General features: G+C 46.8%; 1 protein-coding gene across 2 annotated transcripts in view; it reads right to left on the minus strand.

The window, feature by feature from the left end:
* Positions 1–17,515, minus strand: part of EYA2 (EYA transcriptional coactivator and phosphatase 2) — a 269,733-nt gene that overhangs the window by 250,957 nt on the left and 1,261 nt on the right. Inside the window, exon 1 of one of the 2 annotated variants that reach the window (XM_032838580.1) lies at positions 13,769–13,789. The exons of the other annotated variant lie outside the window; for it this stretch is intronic. The gene's annotated coding sequence lies outside the window, so the exon portion shown is untranslated. Of the gene's footprint in view, positions 1–13,768; positions 13,790–17,515 lie in introns of those variants that run through there. 2 annotated transcript variants of the gene reach the window in all.

Genomic DNA, 17,515 nt, shown 5'->3' on the forward strand with positions numbered 1-17,515 from the left:
TCCTGGCTTCCCTGCTCCCCACTGGGGGCCACTCAGGGCTCTGCCTTCCCCACCCTAGATTTGCAGGAACTGGGGGGAGCAGAAAGCCCAGCTCGAAATTGGCTACAGGGGGAGTCTTCACCCCATGGGAAGTGGCAAATGCTACAAATCCGGGCCTTTTGTTTCCAGAGAGCCAGAGGACTGGCGTGTCACCGCAGTGACCATTCTATTTTAAATTAAAATTAGACGAAAAACTCCATTCTTCCCTGCTGCACCCCACCATTCCCTTTTCCCCTCCCTGCTCTGTTTTTCTCCATAGCGCTCAGCATTTCCTGTAAAACACACACACACACACACACACACACACACACACACACAAACATATGTGTTCTTGGCTGTGCTCTTGTCCACTGTCCTTTGCCATCCCTGAAAAATATAAGCTCCACGAGGGCAAGAACCTGGTGGGTTTTGCTCTCAGTGGCTTGCTAAGTGCCTGGAACAGTGACTGCCTCATAGTGGGCATTCAGTAAAAGTGTGCTGGATGGTTGCCTGCAACCCACTGTTGTCACGATGTAAGACCTAAGCAGGGACAGTGTTTCAGACCCTTGATAAGATCTGAGGCACAGGCAAAAGGCCCAGGAGAAAACACCACATTGCACACAGCACCAGCTCAGGGGACTAATCTCCCGCTCTTGACATTCAGGGCCCCCCTTGGGTTTCCACCACAGACCACCCCTAGGAGCTACCAAGTTACAGTAGGGCAACACGCTGGACCAGCCTTGCCACAGTGCCCTCTCTGAGCGCAGCTCAGAACCGGAGCTGGAGGAGAAATCCAAGGTCCTCTGGTCCTTCTTCCCCATCCCCCACTCTTCAACAAGACTTGATTGCTGCCCACGCTCCCCAACAGACCCTAGTGTTCGGGAGAATATTGAAAGTGGCATCTGCTGAGGCCCCTCTCAGCGAAAAGGGTCTCCAAAGACTCTTGAAGACGGTTCGGCCTCTCATCCAATGCTGAATTCCTTCTCTAACATCTTAGACAGGCAGTCGTAAACGGCCTCAATGGTTGGCAAGTCTACCTATGATTAAACCAAAATCAGCCAACTCATAACCTTTACTGCCAAGCCTAGGCAGGCCTGCTGGGGCACCATGGAGAGCAAGAAACAGCGTTTCTCCCTTACGGTAATGCCTCGTACCAAACCAGTGATGGGTGCCCAGCGTCCGGCAACTATTTACTCCTGAAAGGGGGACTGGCCCCTATGTGGACATGTGAAACACCACCTCAGGATGCACAGGACAGATGTCGTCCATAAAGAATTGTCCAACCCCACATGTTACTAGTGCTGGGGTTGAGGAGCCCTGACTTACCCGAAGACACACGCTTTCCTCCCATTTTGTTTGTACTAGTGACCCACCTGGTTTACGTTTCATTTTCAGAGTTTTGATGGTGACCTGACTACAGGAGAGATTTACTTTCTCTCTTACACAGACCATAGGGCAGCCAATAGCACCATCCCCACGGTCAGGTCGATGGCAGCTCACACTGAGCCCCTGTGTTGGGGAGACAATAGTGCAGGGCGGGGACCATGGTGAGCTAAGACTCATCCACCTAAAAGAGGTTTCCCAGCTCCAGTCCATTCCAATGTGGGAATATGGGAGCATTAACAGATCTTCTGAATTTTTAATGGAAGCCAGAAATCTGTCTTCTTGTGTGAAATGTCCAGATTTTCAGATGTTGCCTCTATTTTCTATTTTAAATATTCTGCAGACCAAACAAAACGCATCTTGGCTGCCGGCTTGCGATCTCTGTGCTGCCTTGGACTTTACTGCGGTGCCACTAGATGGAACATGAAGAAATCCAGAGGGTGCCGTGACGGAAGGCAAAGGTCAGAGGAGGAACGGAACCGCGGGCTGATGGCCAGAGGCTGGAGAAGGTAAGCACAGCACAGCCAGGATCACTCCTTCCACTCCAAGGAACACCGACTCCGTTCTAACTTTTCCTCCCAAGTCCAGACCATCTCCCATGTTGGGATACTGAGTGCTAATTTAGTACAAGACGCTATGAAAAAAGATGACCCTCCCATGAAAATGAAATAAAAGATAGTCCTCTAGGCTTGTGGGAAAGAGCATATGGGAGGCAGAACTGTAGCATGTCTTTAAAAGCACCAGCCTTATAGGAGTGTTTGAAGAGAAAAGGAGAGGACACACGTAAAGGGTATACGCAGCATAATGCCTGGAAAAATGACACATTTCACAAACGGCGCTGTAGTCCACGAGGAGTGGACAGGGCATGTGTAGACATGCATTATAAACCAGTTGTGGGGTCCACAAGGAACCGGTCCACCTTCCCCTTCCAGCAAATGTTGCTGACTTCACTTTGGGAGACTACCTTTCTTGCACTCCATCCCTACATCCAGAGGTGACACATGGCAGAGCACAGAATCCTCCCAGACACAGGTATCCAGTAAGGGATGGGCACATCACCTATTTGACTTCTTGATCCAGCCATACCTGAAACCAGCACTCCCCAGAACTTCTCGTTTCTCCAAGTCAATCAATTTTCTTTTACCTAAGCTAACCTGGATATTTTCTGTTATTTCCATCCAGAACAATCTCAACAGCCATGTGCCCCCCTTAGCCCAATTTTTGCCTAACTCCAGCTTTGGGGTGGAGAAGGGACACTATGAATTCAGCGGTGGGCACGTCAGGTCTTTACAGCACTGACAGCTCTCCTCTCGCACCCCTGCTGCACCAACTTACTGACTCAACTTCCAGTCCCCTGATGTGGCCCTCCTTCAGGGCTCTCCCCCTTTCCCTCTTTCATGTCTGTAGCCATTGGAAACTACCACCCCCGCCCCTGCAGTGTGCACAACACAAGAAATCCTTTGCCATTCTAAACAGTGGCTGACAAGCATTATGAAACCTGCAAACATTTCACCACTCCTAAATCAACCCCAGATGACAAAATAATAATCATCAGGAAACCAGGGGCGCCTGGGTGGCTCAGTGGGTTAATGCCTCTGCCTTCGGCTCAGGTCATGATCTCATGGTCCTGGGATCGAGCCCCGCATCGGGCTCTCTGCTCAGCCGGGAGCCTGCTTCCTCCTCTCTCTCTGCCTGCCTCTCTGCCTACTTGTGATCTCTGTCTGTCAAATAAATAAAATCTTAAAAAAAAAAAATCATCAGGAAACCAATGAAAACCTGAAGGAGGACAGATTTGGACCACGTTGTCATTACCCACAATGAGGGATGAGCAGGAAAAACGTCCTGAGAAAAACATAAAAATGAAGCAGGCAGATTGCTCCTTGGAAGAAGTCTCAGCCCCCTCACCCCCGTTCCCACCAGATTCCAGTCCTAATTTTTCCTGGAAGCATCGTTTAGCACCTCTTGGCATCCTTCTGGTCAGGAATTGGTAAAAAGCAAAGAGACGGCAAGATAAAGCCTTCGTGGCTTTTCACAGAAAGGAGATTCCCAAGGTCTAGCGTGGTGCTTGGAAGGGCAGTCACAGACCGACCGCCTGGATGTGCGTCTGCGGGTTTCTCGCGCCGACTTAAAACTCGGGGCCTGTCTCTGAAAATCCCGATTTCATTGTCTTCTAAAGATCAGAACACCTGGGAACAGAGAGCCCGCACTCGGCCCAGCTAGTTACCACGCCCATTTCGTTAACTTCATTACCTGTGCGGCCACTTAGTGGTTTCAGATGTAGGTCCCGTGTCCCGTGTATTTTTGTTTTTAAAGACTTTATTTTTTTGAGAGAGAGCACAAGCAGGGGGAGCGGCAGAGTGAGAGGGATGAGCAGACACCCCGCTAAGTGTGGAGTCCTGCATGCGGCTCGATCCCAGGACCCCGGGATCGCGACCTGAGCCAAAGGCAGATGCTTAACTGACTGAGTCACCTGGGGGGCCCCTAGATACTGGTATTTTTTTTTTAATCATTCAAAAGTGATACTAACTTTGATTGTGGACCAGCCCAATTGAGAGAGAATGGCTGGTGGATTGTGAGCAGGGCCCCAACCAATGGGGTCCCTACACCGTGACCTCATGTGCTTCAACCCCTCACTCATTGGCCCAGCCGCACTGGCCCCCGGCAACTCCCATCTCAAGGCTTTGTGCTTGCCATGTCTTCTCTCTAGAATGTTCTTCCGTGACAGCAGGGCTCCCTCAGTCCTTCGGTGCTGGGCTCAGAGGCCCCCACTCCCACCCTGGGGCACCTTCTGATCACCTTCTCTTGATGTTTCCCCACAGATGTCTGTCTGACATTCTGTGTACATTACATATCTGGGGGTTTGTTTTTGGTCTTTCTCCACGTCAGGGCAACTCTGGGAGGGAGTAAGTAGACTTTGATTGTTTTTGTTCTCTACCGTATTCCCCGTGTCCAGAGTACTTCCTGGTACACGGCTGGTACTCTCTACGTATTCTGGAATGAACAAATGAACGAAAAAGTTCCGTCTTCCATATTCAGGAGTAAAGGGAGAGATGGAGGTCAGGGGGGCAGGTAAGGTGGAGGAGGAAAGGGAAAGGAGCCAAACCCACGAAGTCTGCCCACCTGGTCACTGAAGACCACGTAGACGCTTCTGGAGCAAAAGGCACTGTCCACCAGGGAAGAAAGAGGACAAGAAGAGAAGTGAAGATCCCGAAGCAAGGGCCTATGTTGGTGTTGGAGTGTGCACGGACCGGGGTCTCTGCTCAGCCTCGGACAGTTTTCTCATCCGTGCACACTCTAATCCCAGACAGCTCTGCCTGCCAGGCTGCCCGAGGAGGACTTGTCCTGGCAGCTTCTCACATGGGGATGAGGAAAGCCAGTGTCCCTGGCTCCATCCGAAGTCATCTGGAAAAAACCTGAGCCACTTGCCAGCTCGAGCCTCTCATTCCGGGCACCCTCCCCTTGTCTCCTGCTCTGGGCCATACCAAAGTGCTTGTGCCCCACCGGGAGACGCAATGTCTAGAGTGTCTTGCCCCTCGACAGGTAACCAAAAGCATTTAACCATCACGGGCTGTCTCAGGGGCTCTCTCTGCTGGTGAGTGCTGTTAACCCTCAGGACGTGGACTCCCTTCAAGAATGAGGAAATAAGGGTGCCTGGATGGCTCAGTGTGTTAAAGCCTCTGCCTTCAGCTCAGGTCATGATCTCAGGGTCCTGGGATCGAGCCCCGCATCAGGCTCTCTGCTCAGCGGGGAGCCTGCTTCCCCCTCTCTCCCTCCACCTGCCTCTCTGCCTACTTGTGATCTCTGTCAAATAAATAAATATTTTTTAAAAAAAAGAATGAGGAAACGGACCAGAAGTTATGTAAACCCAAGGTCATGAGGCTAGTAAGGAGTGACTCTGGACTTGAACCTTGACAGACCAGCTCAGGTGTGTTATGCTGCACCTGAAGCCACAGCATACGCAAAAAAAAAAAAAAAAATTATAGCTAAGTTTCACATGCCCTTTGCTTCTCTCTCATGCCTGTCCAGAAGTAATAAATTGTCCAGTTAAGTAAGGTCAAAAGGAAGGTAAGTTTGAGTCTTTCTATGGCAGTTAAAGAGGCAGGGGAGAGCAGGAGTTACGAAGATGACCTCTAGAACCACATTCCTGCATTAAAAGCCTGGCTCTGCTTCTTACCTGCTGTGTGACCTTGAACAACTCACTTAACCTCTCTGTGCCTTACTTTCCTCATCTAAAATGGAAATCATTATAGCACTTCCTTCATAGAATTGTTGTAAGGAATAAATGAGTTGATACCTATACTCATCCAGAACAGGTCCTGGCATGTTGCACGCAGAAGTCATTTTTATTAAGATGATATTCATTGAAAGGCGAGTCATTCTTCTTTTGAAGATCTATAACACAGACTAAATGGGACCAGACCTCAAGGTGCCCTGAGTTGCCTTTAACAACATCCTTGAGAGATGTCATTAGTTTCATCTCATTCCCCCTGAGAACAGAGCGCAGAACTATAATTCTGACTAGTGGAAGGTTCTGCGAATGGCGGTATTTCACACACTCGGTTTGGTGTTTCTTAAACGTCACTTAGGAATTCTGCCAGTCCTTTGTGCCACTTATGCTAGTAATTACCTGATGGACTTGAGTTTTAAACCTTTTTTCTCTTAAGCCGTAAAAACTTGTGAAACCGTTGGTATGAGATGCTTGTTACATCTTTTCCAAATGCATAATAAAATACAGACAGAACTCCGAAGAAAGAAAAAAGTTCTGTGCGTGTTTCAAGTTAATGTGGAAACGGTACAAGCACCCCATTAAAAGGAAGACTGCCCTTCGGAGGATTATAGATTCTTCCCGAATGTGTAAAACCCCAAGAAGGTAGCTACCTGAACAGTCAGGAGTATTCCCAGGGGCGAGCTGCCTTCACTTTCACTTGATTTTTGGAGTACTTCGGGGAGGGGGAGAGGTAATGCAATTCCATAACATCTAAGAACACTGCTCTCAGAACTGCAAAGTGTGTCCCACCCACGCCACGGCTGCCCGAGGCTCTGTAACAAATCCGATATGGACAGCACGTGCGCTATGATCAGGTGAAGAGTCTGGGGCTCAGAGGACGTGAGTCTCCCCCACTACGTCACACAGCAGGTGGGCGACGGAGAGAGGAGTCCATCCCACACCCTCTTCAACAGCCCCCCAGCCGCTGACAACCTGAGTCGTGGCCCCACATCACAGCCAAGGGCTTGGCCGGGTCCGAGGACAAGGTCACCCCCCTCCCTTGGTTGGCAAGAAACTGCAGAGGCTCTCCAAAAATAACCCTAGAGCCTGGGTGGCTCAGTGGGTTAGGCCTCTGCCTTCGGCTCAGGTCATGATCTCAGGGTCCTGGGATCGAGCCCCACATCGGGCTCTCTGCTCAGCGCGGAGCCTGCTTCCTCCTCTCTCTCTGCCTGCCTCTCCGCCTACTTGTGATCTCTGTCTGTCAAATGAATAAAATCTTAAAAAAAAAAAAAAAAAAGTCCCCTAGAGAAGAACGTCGCAGCCCACGACCATCACTTTCTCTTTTTGTTGTTCAAGAAAGAATCCATTCGTTCTCAATAGCAAGGCAGGTCAAAAGCCACAGAGACTCAGGCTCCGTGAGGATGAAGGTTGTTACTGAAATGTAGGAATTGGACACAATTGTCTAAGTGTGCACGTGAGCAGGGCTGCAGGTGGGGGTCTGTGCCTGGAATGGAATCTCACTGAGCAGCCACTGGAGTGGTTCAAGCCTCAGTTTCCCTATTTGTTAAATAGGTGTGTCATGGGATTTTGCTTTGAGAGGCTTAAACAAGCTTAGTCAAAGTGTCAGACACACCAAAATTCCTGTGGGGGATTTTTTTTTCCCAAAGATTTTATTTATTTATTTGGCAGACAGAGGTCACAAGTAGGCAGAGAGGCAGGCAGAGAGAGAGAGGAGGAAGCAGGCTCCCTGCTGAGCAGAGAGCCCGGATGTGGGGCTGGATCCCAGGACCCTAGGATCATGACCTGAGCCGAAGGCAGAGGCTTTAACTCACTGAGCCAACCAGGTGCCCATGTGGGAGATTTTAAAACCTACTTCTTCCCTTCTCCATTCCCCTCCCTGCATACTGAGATGGTTTTCATTCAAAACTCTCAGATTGGGGTGCCTCGGCTGAGCATCTGCCTTCAGCTCAGGTCATAATCCCAGTGTCCTGGGGTTGAGCCCCGCATCAGGCTCTCTGCTTAGCGGGAGGCCTGCTTTTCCCTCTGTCTCTGCCTGCTGCTCCCCCTGCTTGTGCTCTCTCTCTCTCTCTACCAAGTAAATAAATAAAATCTTAAAAACAAAAACAAAAAACTCTCAGATGAAGGTATATCTGTACTCTTTAATTCTTCAAAGTCCCAAAATTCTGGGGCAGTTTCATTGACCAGAAAAGAGCGCTAGGCTAAACATGGACAAGTGTACCTGAGTCTTAGATGCACTCACCATGGACAGACGCAGGAGCTATTTTATCTCCATTCAGCAAACAGGGAAACTGAGGCACAGCCAGAAGCCACAGAGATGGGATGTGAAGCCTGGCAGGAGGGCTCTCACGCTCCAGCTGTCGGCGATACACCATCATCTGTAAAATCTGGTGATTTAGACGAGCTCAGCACGTAGAGCATATCAGATCTGGAACATTCTGAGCGAGTACCATTCAAAGGTGGGGTTAGGAGGGGGCCATGCGTCTTTGGCAGGATAAAGCAGCAGAAGAAAAAAATGAGAAATCTTTTGTTTTTCTTTTTCGATTCATTAAGGTTTGTTGGGGTGAGCAAGAACCTCATTTTTTTTTTCTTCCCATGACTTCCCTTTTATTTTAATGGGGAAATGTGCATTTCAAAGACTGCTCAATAGCAGCGTTGAAGTCTCAAGTTCAATCACAATGTCCCCATTGTGGCTGGGGGACTCCTTGGCCTTTAAGCTTGGGTTATAAAAATTTGGTCTGAGCCCAAAGTCTGGCTTTAATAGAATATTTTAATTTTGTTTAATGAATATTATTTTAAATCTGTTTGGCAGTTTTAAAATGTGTTCTTTTATTTTCAAATTAAAATTTACTAATGTTCCATGCTTTCCTGGGGGTGTAGGAGCAGCAAAGAGTGGGAGTGATAATAACACAGGCTACCATTTATTGAGTGCTTACTATGTGCCAAACACCCTGCTCCGTGGTTTATGGGTGTCACCTCTTCCAGCCTTCACCACCACCCAGGGAACAGCGACCATGGCCTCCACCGTCTGGGAAGCTGGAAGAGTCAGCCCCCAGCCCAAGATGGCAGAGGTAGTGAGTGGGGGGCTTGAGGCTCAAACCAGGTCTGTCTTAGCTCACGGTCTATGCTCTTAATCACTGCCTCAGAGTCTCTTGATATTGAGAAAGGACCCAACTGACCAATAACTTGAAGGGACCTAGAGGACCCAGTTCGTGATTCCCTATAACCTCAAGGGCAGGAAGATCCGGCTTGAGCAGAAGTGTTCCCCTACTGGGTATTCCCCATAGGCAGGCAGAGCGTCATTTAAATTCTCACAAGTCAAGCAGAGAAAGTCAATTATCATATAGTTTTGCTTATTTGTGGAACATAAGGAATAGCATGGAGGACATTTGGAGAAGGAAGGGGAAAATGAAGATAGGGGGAGAATCAGAGGTGGAGATGAGAGACTATGGACTTGGAGAAACAAACTGAGGGTTTTTGAGGGCAGGGGAGTGGGGGGGATGGGTTGGCCCAGTGGTGGGTATTAAGGAGGGCACGTACTGCATGGAGCACTGGGTGTTATACGCAAACAATGAATCATGGAACACTACATCAAAAACGAATGACGTACTGGATGGTGACTAACATAGCATAATAAAAAAATAAAATAAAATAAAAAATAAATTCTCACAATGGATCTGCCTTCAGCTTGGGTCATGATCCTAGGGTCCTGGGATCTGAGCCCTGTGACAGGCTCCCTGCTCTGCAGGGAGCCTGCTTCTCCGTCTCCCTCTCCCTCTGCCTCTTCCCAGCTTGTGCTGTGCTCTCTCTCTCTCTCAAATAGATAAATAAAAAATTTTTAAAAATGCTCACGATGGTCCTTCGAAGCAATTATTGCATCTCCATTCTATAGAGAGGAAATGGAAACCCAGTTTCATGCAGCTTGTAAACAACAACAACAATAAATATAGTCACCAACTCTGATCTAATTCATGCTGTTTGCCATGCACTGTTGCAAGCACTTTATATGTATTTACTCCATCTCCACAGCTCTTTGGGGAAGGTACACAGTTATCCAGTCTGTTTTACAGAAAGAAAAAAAAAGAAACCAAGGCACAGAAAATTTGGTAACTGGCTCCAAGTTAAGTAATTGGTTTATGCAGAGCAGGGATTTGAATCCAAGCAGCCCTGCTCCTGGATGCATGCTCTTAATCTCTAGGCTGTAGGTCAGAGCCAAGGCTTAAATTCGGACAGCCTGATTGCCCCCACTCCCCACCAAGACCACCTGTTCCCCACCACCACTTGACAAAAGCAGAAAGAAGGTCACGGTGCACAACACAGTTCCAGGCACAGAAGCCGATCGGTATACTGCTCTTACTGAATTAAGCAAGGCTTCTTTGAGTAAGGGTTTACGAAGTAGGGTCTATTTCTTCAACCTGCTGCTTGAGTACTGGGAAGCTCAAGAAGTCATATCACTGCCCTCTGGCTCCTCAAGGGTAAAAAAGAGGCAGTGTGCAATGTTGGTGGAGACACATTAGGATCCTACTAACAGAGGGGCCAGATCGGGTCCTTCTGACCTCTGGACCTCCAGAAATTAGCCTGGCACCTAGAACACAGCTCTGTAAATACTGCTGAATCAATGAATGCATTTGTGAATTTCCCCCAGCACCATGCAATGGATCAGGCATGGAGGAGACACTCAACAAGTCAAAAATCAGTGACATCGTCTATGCAGTATGGCAAGAGCATGTTCTTCCTTATCAACAAAATTTGTCTTGTCATATTGCAATAGCTCAGGGAGTCAGGAAACTTATTCCGTAAAGGGCCATGCAGTCTCTGTAGCAACCACTCAGCTCTGCGATTTTAGCACAAAAGCATCGCTAGGCAATTGCTGAGGCCAGCTAACAGCAGAGACGTGGCCACCATTTCAACATACTCTAACGCTAAACCTTCGCTGATTTCTACAAGGACAGGCTCAAGGTTCTGCGAGAATGAGCAGATGTCTCTAATTTCTGAGCCCAACTTTTGTACCTGGCCATCAGCTGATATCCACCAAGCAAAACAAATGGAGACAAACTTTAAAATCTGATTCTCCAGGCCAGACTTGCAGAGGAAAGGTAGTATTACACCAGGGGGGGCAGCCCGGATATCCTTGTGGTTAGGCATCAAAACTGGGTTCAATCCTTGCTCCAACATGAGCCATGTAACCTTGGGCAAGTTACTTCACCTCCCTAAGATTCAAGTTTTACATCTGTAAAATAGACACAATAATAAGAGCACATTCCATCTAAGGCTATTTGGAGACAGAAATCTGTTTGCTTAGCACAGTGCCTGGCACATAGTAAGTGTTCAATAAATATGGGCAACTTGTTATTTCCAAAAAAGTCTTATGTTTTCTTGAAAAAACAAACAAACAAGACCAATTTGCTGAAAATAAGCACAAAGAAAGCACAGCCCAGATGTGGGAAAAGACATTTCCAAAATCAGGTTCCTAAAGATACTCCAGAAAGGCAATTCAGGGGTCTTAAGGTGTCAGAAAATTCTTCACTCGAGATCCAACCACCAGCAAGCCCTCCAATGTCTCTCCCTCCTCCCCCTGAAGTCTGCTTCTGTGTCCTTTTCTCACTCTGTCTTTCTTGTGGGTGCCAGCGCAATGCGGAAGACATTTGGAGAGTTTCAGACATTTGCTGAGTTTAAGACATTCTTTCTCCCCTCCTTTCCCGCACATCCCAACATTCAAGTCTCCAGGGAGCATGGTGTTGGTGGCAAGAGGACAGCACCAGAGAGCTCCAGCCCTTGGCAGACCAGAAGTGAATAATCTCCCCGGCTCCATTCTTTCCCCCAGCTGGATGGGGCCAACACTCTGTTTACAACACAAGCAGCAAGTCACAACTTGTCATGCCGTGTGACACCATCCCGGCCGGCCGCGAGTCCCCACTTCCCTCTATTGTACCGGTCACACTAAAGGCCAGAGGTGCAGGAATCTGCCTCCTGTGCTCCTTCCTGTCTACCACCTTCCCCACCAAGAAGGACATTCATACCTTTGCTGGAGAGACAAAGGTTTCTAGAACACCCTGAAACAAAAGTCCCCATACAAATAATACACACCCGCAAAAGAAAATACCCCCTTTGCATTGACACGCTTTGTTTCTTCTGAAAGGAGGCTTCTTCCTTACTTGGGATTTCTATCAGCACTGAGGTTGTTACCCAACTCGGGGACACAGTGGACACTCTCTCTGTCTCTGTGTATTTCATGGAGCTGCCTATCAATGAAGACCTGAAGATTTGTGCTTACATGGCATGCCCCGCGTGCTAAAAAAACACATGCGTGTTCGTAGGCACAAAAAAATTGCTTTGGAAACAGCAAATATCTTAATCAGGCAGTTCCTACCAGAATGGGATGGGAGATAAAGAAACTCACCATAAGGAACAAAAGACATTTCGACCTCTGGCTGCTGCAGATCCAAATGCCAGGAATGAGACTTCTGCTTCGGAAGAAGGGGTGACCCCGGAACCTTCTTTTTCTGCGGAGCTGGGAGGGGGAGGGGTTTGAGGGGGATGGGAATTCCAGCCCCCCACACCTCACTTGCCCCCAAGAACGTCTTCAGTCATCCTCAGAAGCCAAATCAAATCAAGATCTTTCGACCGTGGGCTGTGTAGCCCCTTTCCTCGTTCACGTCAGCCGAACACATCTACCAGCAGGAATGCAAAGTTGGCCGAGGTAAGGAGAACTGGTGGTTTTCGCTCTGTTTTGGTGACCTTCACAGGGCTTATTTATGCAACTTCAAGCTCATGACCTAATACATGTTGGTTTGGCTTCTCTTGTCATAATAGCAGCCTGTAAAAAGCTTTTGAGAATTCCCCATATTTTCTTATTTTGGGTCAAGAAAATAAAATCGATATCTAAATAACCTTAAAAAAATGCCCTGCACAATCTAAAAATTTGGAATCTTTCCACTAGGACTAAAGATATCTCTTAAAGCCTCAAAGAGCATCAAAGTTAAGGCCAACAATTGCCAGTTTTTAAGGTGAGCTATTTGGTAACAGCATATGTGAGAATTAGCTAAGAGGGACTTTTTGACATAAGTCAAACAATGACATTTAAAACTCACGTTAAAGCAATTACCGTGCAGAATTTTTCCGTGTTTTTCCCATTTCTTAAACAGAAGTGTATATGTTTTCAACATAGTTTCTCGCTGTAATTTTCTTTCTTGGCAAACCCACATCTTACCATGAAACCCAAAGTATGCACGCTACAGAACAATAATGGTTGAAACAGACTCGGCTGTCTCTGGCATGATTTTTCTTTACGAAATTAAAATGTCTTTTGGCTAATGCGCTGTACATTTCAGTTATGAAAGACCATTCTTGGGACATGAATAGAAAAGAAAGGAGAACTGACAGATTCATCTGATGCGAGACAAAAGTAAGTTGCTATATTCATACAGTAGTCAGACCCTCCAGTTCCTCATTCTTTGGAGGAAAAATGTCGATTTTATCACTTTTCGTCCAGTTAAACTTACAGGGAGTTCACAGTTCTCCTCGGAATGACTGTGAGTCGGTACGTACAGATATGTGACATCTGGGACCACACAGATTTTTGAAATCTAACTTTACTAGATACTCAAAAGGGAAAGAGAGTTGGGGGAAAACTCCAGTGCTCCTGAAACCACACAGATTTTTGTGTTACTGACACAATACGACTGATACAAAATGATAGACTAAGTTCTAACCTCTTTTAAATACTCCGTTCACTTTGAAATCTGGCTAAGTTAGCATTCTCAGGCAAAGCACGTTGACCGTGTGCACAGTCTCAAAATTGGTAAGATGAAAACCTGTCTCCCTGGGCTATCTATTTATTCATCAGAGTTCCTGTTTTCAGTGTCTGCACACATCTGAACACAGAGGCAACGCCGGCAAAAAAAAAAAAAAAAAAAAAAAAAGCAAAAGCATGAGTGGGTGTATCTGTGCCCTAAACCAGGATATTCCAAGGGCAGCGACAACAGGGAAGAGACCCCGACCCTTTCATGCATCCTGCCAGGCTCTGTCCCAAAATGGGGGCCCTCTGGGCTCCCACTGACCCTCCGCCTGCCTGTCCCGGATTCAGGCAACCAACGTCCTCCCTTAACCTTCAAAGTGGCAGAGATAAATCATTCCAGTCACCTGACTCTTGAGACCACCTGTTCCAAATTATTCTTCATTCCCCAAATGTTTATAATCTCTCCCCCAAACAACAACCCACCCGTCGCGATCCAGCACCTTCCAGTAAACTCGATTTGGACTGCCTACCGGAACATTTTAGGGCCTTACCACTGCCTGTAAATTTATTGACTCTTTTTAGGAACTGAAATGCGTAACATTATAGTATCGAAGGAACACATCAAATTAGCCCCTGAAAATAAACATTTTCCTTTCCAGAACTGAACACAACCTGCCGAGTATCATGACTCAGAAAGGCTCATGTTTGTGTCTTCTCAATACTTAATATGATTCTTCTTCTGTAGAAAACAACAACAACAAACAACAGGGCAGATTCAGAAAATAACTGCGTTCCATGCATTTCACACCAGCCTAATTGGGCATCTCTCTCCAAGGGAAAGGAGAGCAGGAATGTTCTCTGGGCCGAGGTTTTCATAGCTCATGGGTAAGGCTCATTCTGCAGAGGTCTGAAGGCCTCGGGTCTGGTTTCACTCGCTTTGCAGCCTCTCGTGAGGCATTTGACTTAAGACTCAGTCCCCTTGTTAACAAAGTTGGGAAATGATGATAATACTAATTAGTAATAGTAATAATGTAAGAATTCAGGCCTGGCACACAAGTGTTCAATACATGGCAGGCATTTTCATCTCATGACTATTCAACACAAGGATAAAATTTGCAAATGCAGAGAAAGGACAGACACCAGTAGGAGAGTAAGAAAAGAGAAGAAAAAGCAGCAAAAAGGGTGCATGGGTGGCTCAGTGGGTTAAGCGTCTGCTTTCAGCTCAGGTCACCATCCCAGGGTCGTGAGATTGAGTCCAGCATGAGCTCCCTGTTTAGGGGGAGGCTGCTTCTCCCTCTCCCTCTCTCCCCTTCTCGTGCTCTCTCTCTCAAATAAATAAATAAAATCTTAAAAAAAAAAAAAGGAAAAGAAAAACAAAAAGCAGCAAAAACAAATTTAAAAGCCTGTGGTTTCCTTGGTCCTCTCTCTCCCCTGAATACACCTGGCGGGTACTTTCGTACCTTGAAATTGATTTTAAATCCCATGCCGTGAAGAATGGGTTCCTGCCCCCTCTGATTCATTTACAGGGACAAGTGGGTCTGAGCCAGTCACTTCAAGTATTTGCCACCTGATGGAGGGGGTTTATTCTCGGATTAGAAGAGGTGTTAGTTAGTCAAACACCATTAGGCCAGTTAAGATCTTCAAATAGCGAAAATGAAGCATTGTCTCCAGCAAGGTGTCTGCTAATTGTTTCCCTACCAGAATCTTCTTTGGGCTGTGTCTGTTTGGGACCGTTTGAACTGCCACTAACCATAAAGGGTGTGGGGCAAGGGTCATTCAGGAAGCTGTTATGATTTGGGAGGTGGGGATGGGGGAGGAAGGTGGGGACTATGCGTGAGTGTGTATGTGTGTGTTTTCTGTCAACAGTCTGTGTTTTCTCAACTCTGGGGTTAATTCTCTGTAGAGATTCCTTTTGAGCGGAATCCACCAACTCCTTTTCGAGAGCAGTTAGCTAGGGAAAAAAAAAAAATCCTCCCACCAGCAAAACCCAGTCTTGGCAAGAGTCACAAGGTTCAGTCTTTGGAGTTAACCGAATAACCAGCCACTTCACCTCCAGAAACCCCACAGATAAGGAGAACACGTGGGCAGGCGAATACCCCCTTTCTAAAATATCTTTGGAGAAGGGGGTTCTCCTGTCCCCCAAGGAATGCCTGATAAGGCCAGACAGCCTAGCATTTTCTCTGTGCCCAGGTGAGAAGCAGATGAGTTTTTCACTCTGCCATGGGAGAGAAAGCCTTCTCACCCAGCCTGCACACACATGTGTAAAAACACACACACCTCAGACCCGTGGCCACCGCCTCAAGTTGCGTTGCGAACTTCTCCCATGAGCCTTTTTATGGTAAGGAGGCCTGCCCAGCAAAGACAGAACCCTACCTAGACACGACTTCCACCACCCGTGCCCCATAGAAGGGAACATGCTGTTCGAGGTGTGCACGGATATACAGGGACGAGCAAATGTCTAAACAAGATATCTCCTGTCCCTTCATTCTCTGCTGACAGCTATGGGCTGTCTCTCTGCCGGACAGAGGCATCTGTCATGAGCCGCTGGGAGCCCCGCTTATGGACCATAACGGCCTGCGATTTTATTATACAAGGAGTTTATTGCTGGCCTAATTAGTTTCAAACTGGGCATTCCAGCTGAGGACACCTAAAAAACATCTGGTGGAAGAAAGCGGCAATGAGTCCCCGTTCTGAGCCGGTTACGGTTGGATTTCTGCATAACTCTGGTCTCTCGCGCCCGAACACAAGTTATCTTTGGAAAAGTAACCGAAAAAATAAGGAAATGTTTCTTCTTTGCGGGGAAGGAGTCATCTTGTCATGGGGGAACCCAAAGCAGTCTTAAAGTGGACGTGCTCGGACCATGTCTACCTTTTCACAAACTGCTGGGGTCCCCCTATCTGGCTTCCCCCAATTCAAAATGTACTCAGCTCTACCACAGAGTGCTTCTGCTGAGGACTTCTGCCCCGTTCCAACAGCAGCTAGCATTTTATCAATTTATCCGTCTGGAACAAGGCTTGCAATTTTGTACGTGCAATTTAAAGCAGAAGTAAGACCACATATTTGAAACAGCATGTCTTGGGTGTTTTTGCCAAATGGTAATCCTATAACAAGTCAACAAATCATAGTTCTTTATGATGTGTTTAATACAACACAAAAGGCATGAAAAGAAGACTTTAGAACTTAAGTGATGAAAGCATCTGGTTTTTAAAAATCCCAAAGAATCGGGATAACATCTCTTTATTTCCTTTCCTTTAGCTACTTAACGTTAGGAAAGAGACTGATCTGTTTATAGAGTACTCTCCTCCACACAGCTACAACACGAGGCGAGCTGTTTTGAAGGCAGAGGAAAAATGCCAAGTCCTTTAAGATAAAATAGCTAATATTGCGAAGCTAAAATTACAAGGGAAAAATGGCCTCACTACCAAGTAGTTGTGGGACCTGCGAGCAGCTTTTAAAAAGTTCAGGCCCTTTCGGATCTAGCCGTATTGGTCGAAAGTGCCAAACGTAGAGCTTCCTCCAAAGGCAAGGAAATTTTTTTCATGCAAACACAATTTTAGGTTTCGTCAAAAGCAAGAGTCAACTATGATCATTTACGACATCCTTCTTTTATTAACTTAGTCTGAGGATGTCTAAATGCAAGGAAGTATAATGTTTAAGGGGTTTAAAGATGGGGGAGAAAGTGGAAAACATGAACATTTCTTGGGTAAAGGTGCCTGAAAGATTTTTCCCGAAGATTCTTTTTAAAGGGAGGTCTCCCTGCCCTGCCCCCACCTCCCCAAAAGGCCCAGAGACTGGAAATCTGGCTATGACTTCAGTATTATTACTTTGGTAGTAGAAATCGCACTCAAGCAAGAAAAAGGCTCGTGAAATGAACAGATTTAGTTGGAAATACAGCAATTGTCTGCTGGTTATAATTTCCTTTGGAAGGGAGCTCCGTAACTCAAACATAATTCAGCACTCAAATCCTTACTTGATGTTTGTAAATCATTCTCCCTTCCCTCTGCTCTTGCTAACAACCAGACTCTGATGCTCACTCATTTTGCAGCACCTCGTCATTAAAAGTTACCTCCACCAGGACTGATTTATTTCTCGACATTATATATATAAAGAGATAGAAACAGAGTCAGATTGTTATATAGAGCAGAGGGAAG

This window comes from Lontra canadensis, unplaced genomic scaffold (assembly GCF_010015895.1).
Source record: "Lontra canadensis isolate GAN:19392208 unplaced genomic scaffold, GSC_riverotter_1.0 scaffold105, whole genome shotgun sequence".
In the NCBI taxonomy this organism is placed as follows: domain Eukaryota; kingdom Metazoa; phylum Chordata; class Mammalia; order Carnivora; family Mustelidae; genus Lontra; species Lontra canadensis.